The sequence below is a fragment of the Bos grunniens genome, chromosome 2, assembly GCF_055505025.1.
Source record: "Bos grunniens cultivar Pamir isolate PY7600 chromosome 2, Bosgru_T2T1.0, whole genome shotgun sequence".
Lineage (NCBI taxonomy): Eukaryota > Metazoa > Chordata > Mammalia > Artiodactyla > Bovidae > Bos > Bos grunniens.
The window spans coordinates 18089190-18102697 of NC_141166.1; the positions used below are offsets into that span (position 1 = coordinate 18089190).

Below are 13508 nucleotides of genomic sequence, written 5' to 3' on the forward strand. Positions count from 1 at the left end.
CCAGAATCCTGAACTCAGTCCAGCTGTGGCCTGGGTGCCAAGGGACGACTGGGGATACCCATGCTCCATGATGGCTGTTGTGGACTGAATTATGTTACCCATCCTCCCCACCAAATCAGGTTTATTATTTTCTTGGTCTCCAAAATCACTGTGATGGTGACCACAGCTTCAAAATTAAAGATGCTTATTCCTTGGAAGGAAAGCTATGACAAACCTAGACAGCATATTCAAAAGCAGAGACATCACTTTGCCTACAACGGTCCGTAGCGTCTAAGCTATGCTTTTTCTGTAGTCATATGCAAATGTGAAAGTTGGACCATGAAGAAGGCTGAGTTCAAGAATTAATACTTTTGAATTGTGCTGGAGAAGACTCTTGAGAGTCCTTTGGAGTGCAAGGAGATCAAACCAGTCAATCCTAAAGGAAATTGACCCTGAATATTCATTGGAAGGACTGATGCTGAAGCTCCAATACTTTGGCCTTGATGCAAAGAACCAACTCATTAGAAAAGACCCTGATGCTAGGAAGGATTGAAGGCAAAAGGAGAATGTGGCAGCAGAGAATGAGATGGTTAGATAGCATCACTGACTCAATGGACATGAACTTGAGCAAATTCTGGGAGATAGTGAAGGACAGGGAAGTCTGGAGTGCTGCAGTCCATGGGGTTGCCAAGAATCTCAAAGAGTCTGATACAACTTAGTGACTCAACAACAGCAACCCCAATCTGTATGTTGAAGCCCTAACCCCCAATATGATGGTATTTGGGGATGGGACCTTTGGGAGATACTTAGGTATAGATAAGGTCCTGAGGGTGGAGCCCTTGTGTTGGGATTAGTGCCCTTATGGGAAGAGACACCAGAATGCTTGCTTCCTCCCCCTCCTTTCACTGAGAAAAGGCTCTTTGAGGACACAGTGAGAAGATGGCCTTCTGCAGCACAAGGAGAGAGCCTTCAGCAGACATCAACCCTACTGCCACCTTGATCTTGGACTTCCAGCTGCCAGAACTGTTGTTAAAGCCACCAGGTCTGTGGTATTCTGCTCTGGCAGCACAAGAAGGCTAAGACAACAGCCATCTTCGGCTGACCCAGAAGCCACCCCACATCTGGACCACGATGTCCCTTCAGGGGGTAAGGATGGATGCTCCCTTGAAATATCGGCCTGCAGGGAGCTTTTACATGGAGAATGCTAGTCCACAAACTGCACTCGCCTCTGTATTCCTGTTGAGTCTTTCTCTCTCCGGAGACCCTGTGAAGCCGAGAGTCATTGTATGAATGCTGTGTAGCTGCCACAGGATACAAATGACATTTGCAGTGAGATGACAGCCTTGTTACCACAAATAAACAGAGTGCACGGAGGCTTGAAATTGTTCAGACCTGGTGGGCGACTGTAGAGACTAACAGAGGTTAAAAAGCATTCTGTTGAAAGATAAGTTAAGAGAACAGTTGAGAGGTACAATTGTGTGGGTGTGAGGAGAGTCTGGTGTGCAAAACAGTTAAGAGGTAGCGACAGAGGCGTCCCCACATAGGAACCGTGTGGGGATGGTGGTCATAGCCACATCAGACCCCCCTCCATCAACCCAAGAGCGTAGGCTGTGCTATGGGCTGTCACCTGCCAGGGCCACTGTTAGACCCCACTTCTGAGGGGGACAGAGAACTCAAAGGTCTGCATAAAAGTGCCACAGAAGGTCTGGGGAAGGAGGATTGGGAATAACCCCTGAAATCTCCATCACAGCCACCTCTTGCTTTTTTTCACCTAGAGGCAGCTTCTCCAGTGTTCGCAGAATGCAGAGCCATGAATGGACATTTGATGGAGAGCATATGGCAGGCAGGTCAAGGTGGGCACAGGAGCTTGAGGTGGAAGGACCAACAGACGTCTTTCTGCCCTAACACTGGCCTGAGCATCCCATCCCCCCACCCCCACCATAAGCCTTCGAGATGTGTCCTCCAAACAAAGGCACTGCAGGAGGGCCTACAGGGTGCTTGATCGGGAGCTAAATGTGCCCCTCAGGGCTTTGAGGTCTTCGAAGCCTTGTCACTTCAAAGGCTGACGTCACTTCCCCTGGGGAGAGGGGCCCTGAGTTCACCCTGAAGCCTCAGACACACTTTGTTCTGTGGCCCTCGAAAGCAACCCTGCAGGGAGGCTGTTGAGATCTGGGAATCTGAGGGGCACCTATAGTCATGCAAGAGGAACCTCAGGGTGCGTCTGTGTAACGAACGTCTCTGTGAAGTGTGTTCCCGGCCAGAGAGCCCTCTCTGCCGGTGGCACATTGCGGATGGTGGTGCACAGACATGTGTGTGCGTGGCCTCTCATTCAAGGTGTGAGGGCCAGTAGAAGCCACAGAGAAGTTAGGGAAGAGGTGCAGTTATCAGCTTTGACGTGGCTAAATGCAGAGGATCCAAGAAGCTGATTGTCATGGCTGGTGGTGCCTGAATGACCCTGACTTGGGAAACATAACAGGTGTCCAATGACCCAGGGACCATCGTGTGAGGTCCAGGATCCAGCCACAGCTCTAAGGGTGGATGGTAGGGTTTCATCCTTCCCTGAAGGACAGGAGGCCTCATGGCCAAAGGTCTGAGATGGTCAAGGAAGCTTCCAAAAAACCTGGGACCAGACAGGTGGGCAGACCACCCCCAAGATGTGCTGGATGTTGTTGGCCCTGGGTTCTGGGAGGGGCCACCTCCAACAGCAGATACAAGCCTCTTGGCTGTGCTTTCCTTCCCATTTTTCTGAGTCCTCAGCACAGACTTCAAGTGGTAGCTGGGTTCACCTCTCACTGATTGAAATCACGCACATGCAGCAGAGTGGAGCAGATGTAAATGCAAAACCAGGAGGCATATGGGGACCTTGTCAGCACATCTGGGGGCAGGAGACCCAGAAGTACTCGGGGAGGGAAAACTGGCAGGAAAATGCACTCCTGCAAACTAATAAAAGATGGGAGCAAGGTGAACATTCTTGGAGTATGAAGAAAATTTGACTTCAAAGGCTGGGACATTGAAGTCACATGGATGAAATGGGGATGAAAATTGATGTCATGGAGCTGGAAACTTGATATTTCTCTTTTTTTAAAAGATTTTTTTGGATGTGAACCTAAATTTTTAAAGTGTTCATTGAATTTGTGACAATATTGCTTCTGTTCTATGTTTTGGCTTTTTGGCCACGAGGCATGTGGGATCTCAGCTCCTGGGCCAGGAATCGAACCATATCCCCTGCACTGGGAGGTGAAGTCTTAACCACTGGACCCCCAGGGAAGATTTCCTCCCTGGGACCTCATGCTGCAAACCCATTTCTAGAAAGAGACTGGTGCCTAATCTGTAGGGCTGCCATAACAAAACACTGCCAACGGAGGGGCTTAAACAACAGAAATTTACTTCTCACAGTTCTTGCAGTCTAAGTTCAAGGTCCCACAGCGTGTGGTTTCTGGTGAGAGCCTTCAGGTGCCTTTTCAGTGTGTCCTCAAAAGGCAGCTCAGCTGGTAAAGAATCTGCCTGCAATGCAGGAGACCCTGGTTCGATCCCTGGGTTGGGAAGATCCCTTGGAGAAGGGAACAGCTACTCTCTCCAGTATTCTGGCCTGGAGAATTCCATGGACTGTGTAGTCCATGGGGTTGCAAAGAGTCAGACACGACTGAGCAACTTTCACTTTCACAAGGCAGGAAGAGAGGGCAAGAGAGACAAGCACCTGAGCTCTGGTATCACTTCTTATAAAGACACCAATCCTGTCAGATCAGGGTCTCAACTTTACGACCTCATTTTACTTAATCGCCTCCTAAAAGCCCTATTTCCAAATGCAATCACAATGGGGGTTAAGGCTTCAACATATAAGTTTTCTTTGTGGGGGAGGGACAGTTCAGGCCTTGCATACAGATTTACTCTGTGACCTGGAACAAAAGAATCACTGTGCTTCTTTTGTTTCTTCAATGCATATATAACCTGCTCTGAGCTCAGCAAGCCTTACTGTAGCTCCAGCTACAGTATTATAGTATACTCTGTATTACTGTACTGTATATTACAGTATACAGTATATTCCAGCTCCATCATCTGGGGCTCGCTCCCTCTCCCAGGACATGCCCAAGCCCTAGGAATGGGGTCCTTTGATGGCTGCCCTATTTACAGGGGCCTCTGAGTCTCAGGTCCTACTGGTCACAGCCACGGTGTCCATGTAACAGGCTCTTCAAACACTTGGGCAAGAAGCTCCTCCCTGCAGCCCCTGAGAACTCAGTGTTAAGTGGTCTTTCTCCTTCAAGCCCGAGGCTCTCTTTGGCCATCCTGACACTCCATGGGGTGGCAGAATCTTGTCCTGGCTCTTCCAAGGAACCAGCCCAGGCCTGCACTCTTCCAGGTTGGGGGGCTGGTGCTCTAATCTTGAGCCCAGCCATACTCCTCTGTACCCCCCAGCCCCTAATCCTGCAGGGCTTTTTTTTAAACCTGACCTTAGGATGCAAAACCTGACTTCCTTTTCAGATAGAGGTAACAGAAGAGACTTCTCACCAGTGTGCCCTGGTCCTGTGGTCCTGATGGGCAAGTGCCCTTTGCTTCTGCAATGGAACCACCTTCAGCTCCAACTCAAGTCCACTGACCTCATATTTCCTGAACAGCCACTGTGTGTCCACTCCTGTGTGAGACAAAAAGGACAGAACTGGAGGCTCAGAGCCCCTCTGAGAGATGTTGAATACATGGGGATCGGAGAACAGGGCGAGTCCTGAACCCATACCACCTGTAGATCTTGTATGTGGCGTGTGGTTTCTAAACTTAAAAAAAAATCACAGTGGCCATTTAAATGACAGGCCATGGTGGTCTGATATGTAAAATGATAAAAGAAGAGCAACATCGGGGGTGGGTCCCCCAAATGTCTCTACAGAAGCACCCCAACGCAAGCTGGCTTAGCTGTGGGCTCACAGAAGGTGTCCTGAAGCCTGTGGTCTGAGTGGCCAAGACCGTGGGGCTCTGGTGGTACCCACAGATCCCCCCACTGCCACCTACACCTCCTCCCAGCCCCACTCTCCCCTCTGAAAGACCTGGCTTCCTCCCCAGACTGAAGCCTAAGAGTGTCTTGCAGGTTGGGTTTCCTGAAAAGCTAGCTGCCTCTGAGATGGAGCTTAGCATGTGGGTGGTTTTTCAAGGAGCCTCCTAAGCAGTGGGAGTGGGTGGGAAATTCGAGCTGGGATGCAGGCCTGACGATGCCTCAGCCAGTGCCCACAAGACCCCTTCAGCCCTGAGGTCTGTCCCGAGTTGTCCCAAGTTGGAATGGGACCCACGCCTGCAGACCGCAACTGACCCAGTCTCAGATGTCAGCCTTGGAATTCATGACCTAGCGTAGGTGGCTCCCTGCACCAAGGGCCTGAGAGCTGCTGGGCAGTAGGTCACTGCAGGGAGGCCCGGGCCACTCCTCCACCCAGAAGTGAGCAGGCCTAGTGCCCAAGCCACTCGGCTGGATGTCCAGCTGGGTCTGGGAGGCGTGATTGAAGGATCATGTGTGGCTGGCCCCAGGAAGCAAGTGGCCGGGTCTGGGAGAGGTGGGAAATCACAGAGGGCAGAGTGAATCACCTTATTTCAGAAAGGAAAGCAAAATGGGCAGCTGGGCAGAGAGAGCCCTCCGGAGCAGAGGTGGCGAGAGACCTCAGTGCCCAGGTGCGGGGTCTTCAGAGAGACCAGACCAAGGGGCCCTGCCTTGAAGTGTCTTTGGGACTCTGTGAGGGTGCGGAGTACGTTCAGGGCAGCTCCCCGATCCTGAGTGGGCCGATGGGGCTGGGGCTGAGTGGTGGGCTTTCTCAGCACGCAGCTAATGCCTCTTGTTTCCTGATAGCTGGGCGGCACAGAGGATGAGCTGAAAAAGCCCCGGTATCCGTCATGTGAAAGAGTGATGTCCAATCCCAAGGACCAAGTTCAAACATGTCACCTATTCAGGGCTCCCTCCTCCCTTGATTGGGACACTTGGGGGCTGTTAGGGACTGAATATTTGTGCTCCCCTCTCAATTCATGCGTTGAAATCTGCCACCACCCCTGCTCCCCCGCTCCCCAGTGTGATAGTATTAGGATGTGGGGCCTTCAGGAGGTGGTTAGGGTCATGAGAGTGAACGGGATTAATACCCTTATCAAAGAGACCCCAGAGAGCTCCCTCACTCCTTCGGCTGTGGGAGGACACAGTGAGAAGTTAGTTAGCAGTCCAGGACTGGGAACAGGACTTTGACCGGATCCCAGCCGTGCTGGCGACCTGATCCCAGACTTCCAGCCTCAAGAACTGACAAATACCTTGGTTGTTTAAGCTGCCTGATCCATGGCATTATGTTATAGCAGCCTGAAATAAGACAGGACCCAGTTTAGTGATTAGGGAGACAGAAAACGCTGGGATTCCCAGATGGCGCTGCTGCTAAGTTGTGTCAGTCGTGTCTGACTCTGTGCTACCCCATAGACCCTGGGATTCTCTAGGCAAGAACACTGGAGTGGGTTGCCATTGCCTTATCCCCCAGGTGGTGCTAGTGGTAAAGAATTCACCTGCCAATGCAGGAGATATAAGAGACCTGGGTTCAATGCCTAGATTGGGAAGATCCCCTGGAGGAGGATATGGCAACCCACTACAGTATTCTTGCCTGGAAAATCCCATGGACAGAGGAGCCTGGTGGGCTACAGTTCATGCGGTCACTAAGAGTCAGATATCACTGAGCACATACAACTACTTGAGAAAATTGTTGTTTACAAAAATTCCCCTTCAGAAAACAAACCATTTGGGAAAGTCCTTGTAGGTAAAAATTGTGGAACTGTTCCAAGAGACAAGGGGGCTGTGGCCTGTTGCCTCAGAAAGGGAGGAAGGAGGGAAGGAGACGGGGTTAGGAAGCGGGGAAGAACCAGAAGGATGGTAGAGGGCATGTGTGACCTGGACCACCTCTAGTTCATGGTGGACATCTTGCAGCGCCTGGTGGGAGCAAACATCATAAAACCGGGGAAGGAAGGTTTGGTGGCTGGTGGCTAGAAGCAGCACGGGAAAGAAAGATGCTGAAGGAGGTGAGCCCTAGAGTGTGTGTCTGTCCTGGGGAGAGCTCTGCCCCCTAAGCCCCCTAAGACACTGGGGTTCCAGTCTGGTTTATCCAGGCCTGCAAGGGACAGGGGAACCAGGGTAAACCTAGGGGACTGAAGATTGCCTGGTGCCTGTGGGATCAGACCTGGCCGTAGTCACCCCAGGTGAGTTGAACACTCGAGCCCCTGAGACCACCTCCCTCCTGTGGACTGAGCTGGCTACAGCCCAGCCCTCAGCCCTCGAGGGTGAGCTACACTCAATTTGAGCTTCTCCAGGCCTTGCAGGCAGTCTGCCTGAGAATGGTGAAAGCTCAAGTACTTGGTTTATTTATTTAATTTTTTTTGAAAGTGAGAAACATCCCAAGAGCTTTATTGTAGAGCAAGGAACCTGTCAGGAGCAAACCCATGAGGGGCAAGTCCCTGCCACAAAGACAGAATCCAGGTGCTCAGGACCACCTGTGAGTACAGGTGCCTCGACACCTACTAGAGAGGAAAGGCAACAGCACTATGATTTCCACAATTTCCTCAAGGCAAGTTGGCATTAGAATACGGAGCAATAACAGCAGGGTAGCATTTTGTGAATCCAAGGATCTGGGGTCCTGGTTCAGTTTCAGAGAAGGTAAGGGCCATGACCAGGGAAAGGAGTTGAAGCCCAGCCTCAAGATCTCCAGCCACTGCAGTTTCGGTTAGCAGGAGGAAACTAAGGCCCCCAGGGCATTGGGGTGCTCAGGCTCCTGGATAGAGAGGCATGACAGTCAGATCTTGGGGTTCACTCGAGTCAGGAAAGGGGACTCCCCGCACTGGAATCGCTGTAGCTGAGGAGCTTCTAATGGGATGATCTTGGAGGGTTTTCTCTCCAGCTCAAAAGAAAGCACCATAGGGCGGAGGACAGAGAAACTGGTACAGAGGGTCCAGAGGAAGAGAATCAAGGGCTCATCCACCTCAGCTGAGGACTCAAGTTGGGCTCCAGGCCCCGTAAATTGCAAGGCCAGTTTCCCTGGCCCTCGGACAAACTCGAGGAGGGAGGTCCACTCACTGGGACACAGCCCTAGAACTGCTGCACTTGATGATTTCTACAGGTCACCACAGCTTCTGCAGTCCCATCCTCCACCAGGAGCCTGATGCTGGCCTGGCTTACAAATGTCTGAGTGGGGCAAGCGGGGCTCTGACGAGGACACCTTCCCTGTGGGCAGATGCTGGTACAGTAAAAATATGGAACGCTTCACAAATTTGCGTGTCATCCTTGCGCAGGGGCCATGCTAATCTTCTCTGTATCGTTCCAATTTTAGTATATGTGCTGCCAAAGCGAGCACAAGTACTGGGTTTAAAAGGTCAAGGCTGACTCCTGGCGCCTACCATGACTGCTGCGTGCTCATGGCCACGTTATCCCATTCAGTGCACTGTGCCTTGGCTTTAAATGGAAATAACAGCTCTAGCTACAATGCAGCAACACACAGAAAATGTCTGGCATGTGGTAAGGGCTCCATAAATATTAACTCTTTGGATTGTGGTGAGGTTCTTCTTCTTTTTTAAACAAAACAAAAAAAAAGTGGCCAGTTGTTCTCCGAGTGGCCATGCATCTTAATCAGTTTTGTGGCATGGATTCCTCCTGCAGTTAGGGGAAACCCATGGACCTTCCCCAGGATCATAGTTTTAAATGCATGAAGCAAAATGCAGAGGATGTCAAGGGAAACCAAATATACTGAGATACCTTGATCAGAATTTAAGAGTAGTTATGTAACAATACTGAGAACTTGGATAACATCTAGTGACAGGTTCAATAACTTATCATGATCTTGAATTAGTGATGAGCTGAGCTGAAATGGTATTTAAAAATATCTGCAGTAACCGTAGTGTGATGTGAAAATAATACCTGTGATTTCTATTGCTGACAAAGTCCCAGGCACTGTCTATACTCCTGTGGTGTGATGCCTATGAGCACCAAGGAAGGCAAGGCTAGTTTCAGTGGCTGATTAGTGAACATAAGTACATAAGGCTTTTCCTGCACCAGTTCATACCTTGCCCTTGGATTCCACTCCTGATCCCCAGGTTAAGAACTCCTGATTTAGGCAGAGACAAGGAGTACCTGGAACATATTTTCTTCCTCTGGAGAAAGATCATTTGTGTGCCCTCTTTATTTTAACTTTAGATTTATTTTTTATTGAAATGACATTGGCTTATATGTAAGTGTCTTGTGTACATCATATTTCTACTTCTGTATACCCTGTAGTGTGCTCACCACAAAAAAAAAATGTAGTCTTCATTCATCACCATAATCACCATCCCCTTTACACAATACACACCCCTTCCTCTCTGGGAACCTCTACCCAGTTCTGTGTAGCCTCTTGGTTATACAAATGTGGGCCAGCACAGGCGCCAGCCTCTTCCTCTTGGGCTGTGAGCTGTCGGGCTTAGCAGAAAAGGACTCACCCCTGCTGGTATCCGTGAGGCTCCCTGGCACTCTCTGAAAACAAAGACACCCACATCTCAGTCCTCATCTCTGAGATGCAAAGTCAGGCACATCTGTCCTGGTGAGCTAGCGTGATCCAAGGAGCAGTGGCAAGGAAGAGTAGAGAAGCCCTGCAAGTAAATCGCCTTGAGTGGAGGGGGATTTTGGCTGATATGCTGTTCTCATTTCAAAGGCGGAAGGCTGAGGCTAGCATGGAAGGAGGCTAATGCTAATTACCATGCCCACTCAGCCGCCCCGCCCCAGGGGCCATGATTTGGGAAGTGATGACTGAGTGTGGGGAAATAGACTAAGAAGAGAGGTAAACTTGCACCTTGGAGAAGGCAATGGCACCCCACTCCAGTACTCTTGCCTGGAAAATCCCATGGACAGACGAGCCTGGAAGGCTGCAGTCCATGGGGTCACGGAGGATCGGACACGACTGAGCGACTTCACTTTCACTTTTCACTTTCGTGCACTGGAGAAGGAAATGGCAACCCACTCCAGTGTTCTTGCCTGGAGAATCCCAGGGACAGGGGAGCCTGGGGGTCGCACACAGTCGGACACGACTGAGGTGACTTAGCAGCAGCAGCAGCAAACTTGCACCTACTCCATGAAGGGCGCCCATCCTCTGGGGCAGCAGATGGTCTGTGAGAGCAAGCTTCAACAGTGACACCTTGTGACAGCAAGGAGCAATGGTAGCAGTGGGCTCTTGGGACCCTGGTTCTCCTGGTGTAAGGAAACGAAGCTGACCTCCCCTTGGATGCTTAGATTTTTTAAAATAATTTTGGGAAACTCTCTTCTTGCCCAAAAGACACACAGGGACCAAAGCCATGAACTGAGGCAATGAAAGAAATGTGAACATATTTGTAATCTAAGTTGATGAAGCAGGTCATACCAGCTCCATTATCATCATATCATAATATACGAAAATTTACTATTATTACTGTTCCTCCCATGTGTTGCTGTAATAAGTTCCGCTCTCAGAGGATGAACTTACATAACCTTATTATCACCCCATAGAGCATCTCCAATCACACCAGCAGATCCAGCTTCTGGTGCAATTGAGAATTCTGTTTCCCAATTCCTCCAGCACCCCCTCCCCAGTAGTGCTCCCCACCCCACCACCATCTGCTTTCTTCCCATTCTTCAGCCTCTGCTCTTAAGAGTTGTTACTCCTGGTATAGCTGTTTGGCTATGTGGTTCTTTTTGGGGGGGATATTTACAATGAAACCAGACAAAGCTGTAACTCAAAGAAGGAATCAAGAGAGCAAAAGCGTTAGTCACTCGGTTGTGTCTGACTCTTTGCACCCTTGTGGACTGTGTAGCCTTCCAGGCTCCTCTGTCCACGGAATTCTTCAGGCAAGAATACTGGAGTGGATTGCCATTCCCTCTTCCAAGGGATCGTCCCAATCCAGGGATGGAACCTCGATCTCCTGCATTGCAGGCAGATTCTCTACCATCAGTCTCCAGGGAAGCCCCAAGAGGACAAAGGGGAAACACTTTTAGAAACACCCCCATGCTTCTGAAATTACACAAACAGCCTGCATGAGTAAGGTGCTGCAGACTTCCAAGGGCTGTCGAACACCCAGTATCAGCGCACCTGGGGAGGGGTCCTCAGAGGCGAATGGGGGTCCCTGAGCAGAGAATGGGGCTTGAGTACATGTTAAGTTGCAGTACATTATAATCCATCTCTATTAGCCCTGTGCTTCCATAGAGCATCCCACACTCAATAGCCCACATCAGTCATCCATTATAGGAGAAGGGAATCAGAGACGTGTTCCATGTGAGTCAGACACACAGACTTGTAGGACCCAGGGCTAAGATGGAGGATATTGCAGTTTCCTGGAAGGCTCCTAAGACTATTGTAGGGACATTGGAGGGAAGAGTCAATTCTGACTCCATGTTGGATCTGTTACTTTAACCTTTGCTTTCTGTTGCTTTTGTTCACTAAAAGCATACTGCTTATACATAATGGCCTGCCTTGGGGAGCCCTGCCCCTCTGCCTGAATATTAAACCAAAGTGCCTTTGTTCAGGATGCTGTTCACCTGGGGAAGGCTACAGGAAGGAAGGCTTGCCATTCTAGGACATATTTGCAAGACTGCTGAGCTTTATACTTTGCTTCTTCACTTCCTCCCATCTCTCTTCTGTAAAAGAACCTGGCATCCAGACCCCAGTAAGATGGTTATTTTAAGACATTAGTCTGCCATCTTCTCGGTCATCCAGTTTTCTTAATAAAGCCATGTTCCTTGACTCAACACCTCATCTCTTGGATTTATTGGCCTGTCGTGTGGTGAGCAGAGTGAGCTTGGAGTTGGTGAAGGGGACACAAGTGTTCCCACTGAATGTGGGATGAAATCGCCTTCAGTTTGGAGATTAAAGTAATGGTGACCCCATAAAACTGAGGACTTGGGGCTAGAAATAGGTATAACAGGACTTTGCCTTGGAACGGAACCTTTTCACAGATGTGGAAACAGATGTGAACGGAAGTTTGAAAGACGGCAGCTCTCTAACTCCCGGGTGGGGGGGCTCTTTCCATGGCACCACTTTGGGTCTCTTCTTGGCCCCCCTCCCCTCCCTGAGATCCTCTTGGGGCTCTTCAGACACCCTGAGCTGTCACGGCATGACCAGTCTGCCCCCAAGATGAATGCAGCATGCCTGCCAGCCTCCCCAAGTCAGCACCTTATAGAGAGCAGATTTCTCTCCTCTGTTCTGCCTCATTTGTTCCTCCATTACTCAGGGCACCAGCCATGGAGCTCTAAATAGAAACAGTCCTGCTTAATTGTCTCTCCCAGTGAGCACTCTCATCCCCCTCTCTGCCTCGAGGGTCTGGCACAGGCTGGGTGCACAGTGGAATCGTTAAATGCCTGCTGACTGACAGCTTCAGCCAATACCATTGTCCCAGCCTGCACTTCAAGTCAGGAGAAAATGGGAGACTTGACTACATCTGGATCCTGGGCCCCATAGCACCTGCTGGAGGTAACAGAGAGTCAGGGTCCCCTCACCACATCGCTCATCCCCAAAGGTACAGGGAGCTTCAGTCCACCTGGTAGGAGTGATGACTACGCTGGGGAGACTGGGGTGTCCCACATCACCAACTGCAAAAAAGATCACATTTCTCATAAGGTTCAAATAAAAACTCCAATGTTAAAGCAAGAGGTACTTGTGGCTTGAGATAAAGTCTCCAGTGACAGTGTCACATAGGGATTCAAAAAGTGCAGAATCTGAGTCACTGAGACTTGGGGGGAGGTCACGGGCTTTGAAAGCCCCTGGTGGCTCAACCTGGCCCAAGGGATGGTGAAGACACAGACACCCAGGAGGCTATTGAAACGTTGAGATGAAAATGTTCCATAAAATGTGAAAGGGGAAAGGAGTATTATTTTCAAATTAACGTACTAGTCACCTTTTATGGAATTAAAATATATCTTTAAAAATGCACATATGAACTACTCTCTGAGATGTTTAAACAATGAAGCTTCAGCTAGACAGCACTCTCCTGCCCCCTGGACAGGATGACCAAAAGTGTCAGCCTGTCAGCACTGTGGATTTCCCAGGACGTGCGACAGTTAGTGGGAAAGCTGGCAAAGTCTGGGACACACCCAGACACTTTGGTCACCTTATGTTCATCAGCCTGGCCTCTTTCTATCTGGGGCATCTGCCTGCTGCATTTTGGCTGATGAATCCACATGGGTTGCTGGTAAAGCTGCATGCCCAGCAGAGACAGGTACGTGTTGCTGTCTAACAGCAACAGATTCAAACAACTGGTTGTAAGAGCAAGGCCTGAAGATGGTAGCAAGGGGGGTGGAGAGGCAATGGTGCTGGGGATCTTGGATATTAGTGAGTGAAGCAGCTGAGATCTCTTTGGGCCAGAATGATGAAGAAAGTCTCCTGGGAGCTGGAGCCCAGCCAAGTCTTGACTGAGTGAAGAGGAGTCCATCACTGTTGGAGAAGAAGCAAGGCAGTGCCTTTATTGATGTATGAGGCCTCCAGTGTCCATATGTCAGTTTCTGGGGGGGACTCAGGTGGGTCCCCTGGCTGTTCCTGAGCCAGTTT

At 50.0% G+C, this 13508-nt stretch overlaps 1 non-coding gene across 1 annotated transcript; it reads right to left on the bottom strand.

The window, feature by feature from the left end:
• Window positions 1-8214: 8214 nt before the first annotated feature.
• On the bottom strand, window positions 8215-8321 carry LOC147377703 (U6 spliceosomal RNA). The gene has a single exon (XR_015153987.1). It is a non-coding gene; the product is annotated as a U6 spliceosomal RNA (small nuclear RNA).
• Window positions 8322-13508: the final 5187 nt, after the last annotated feature.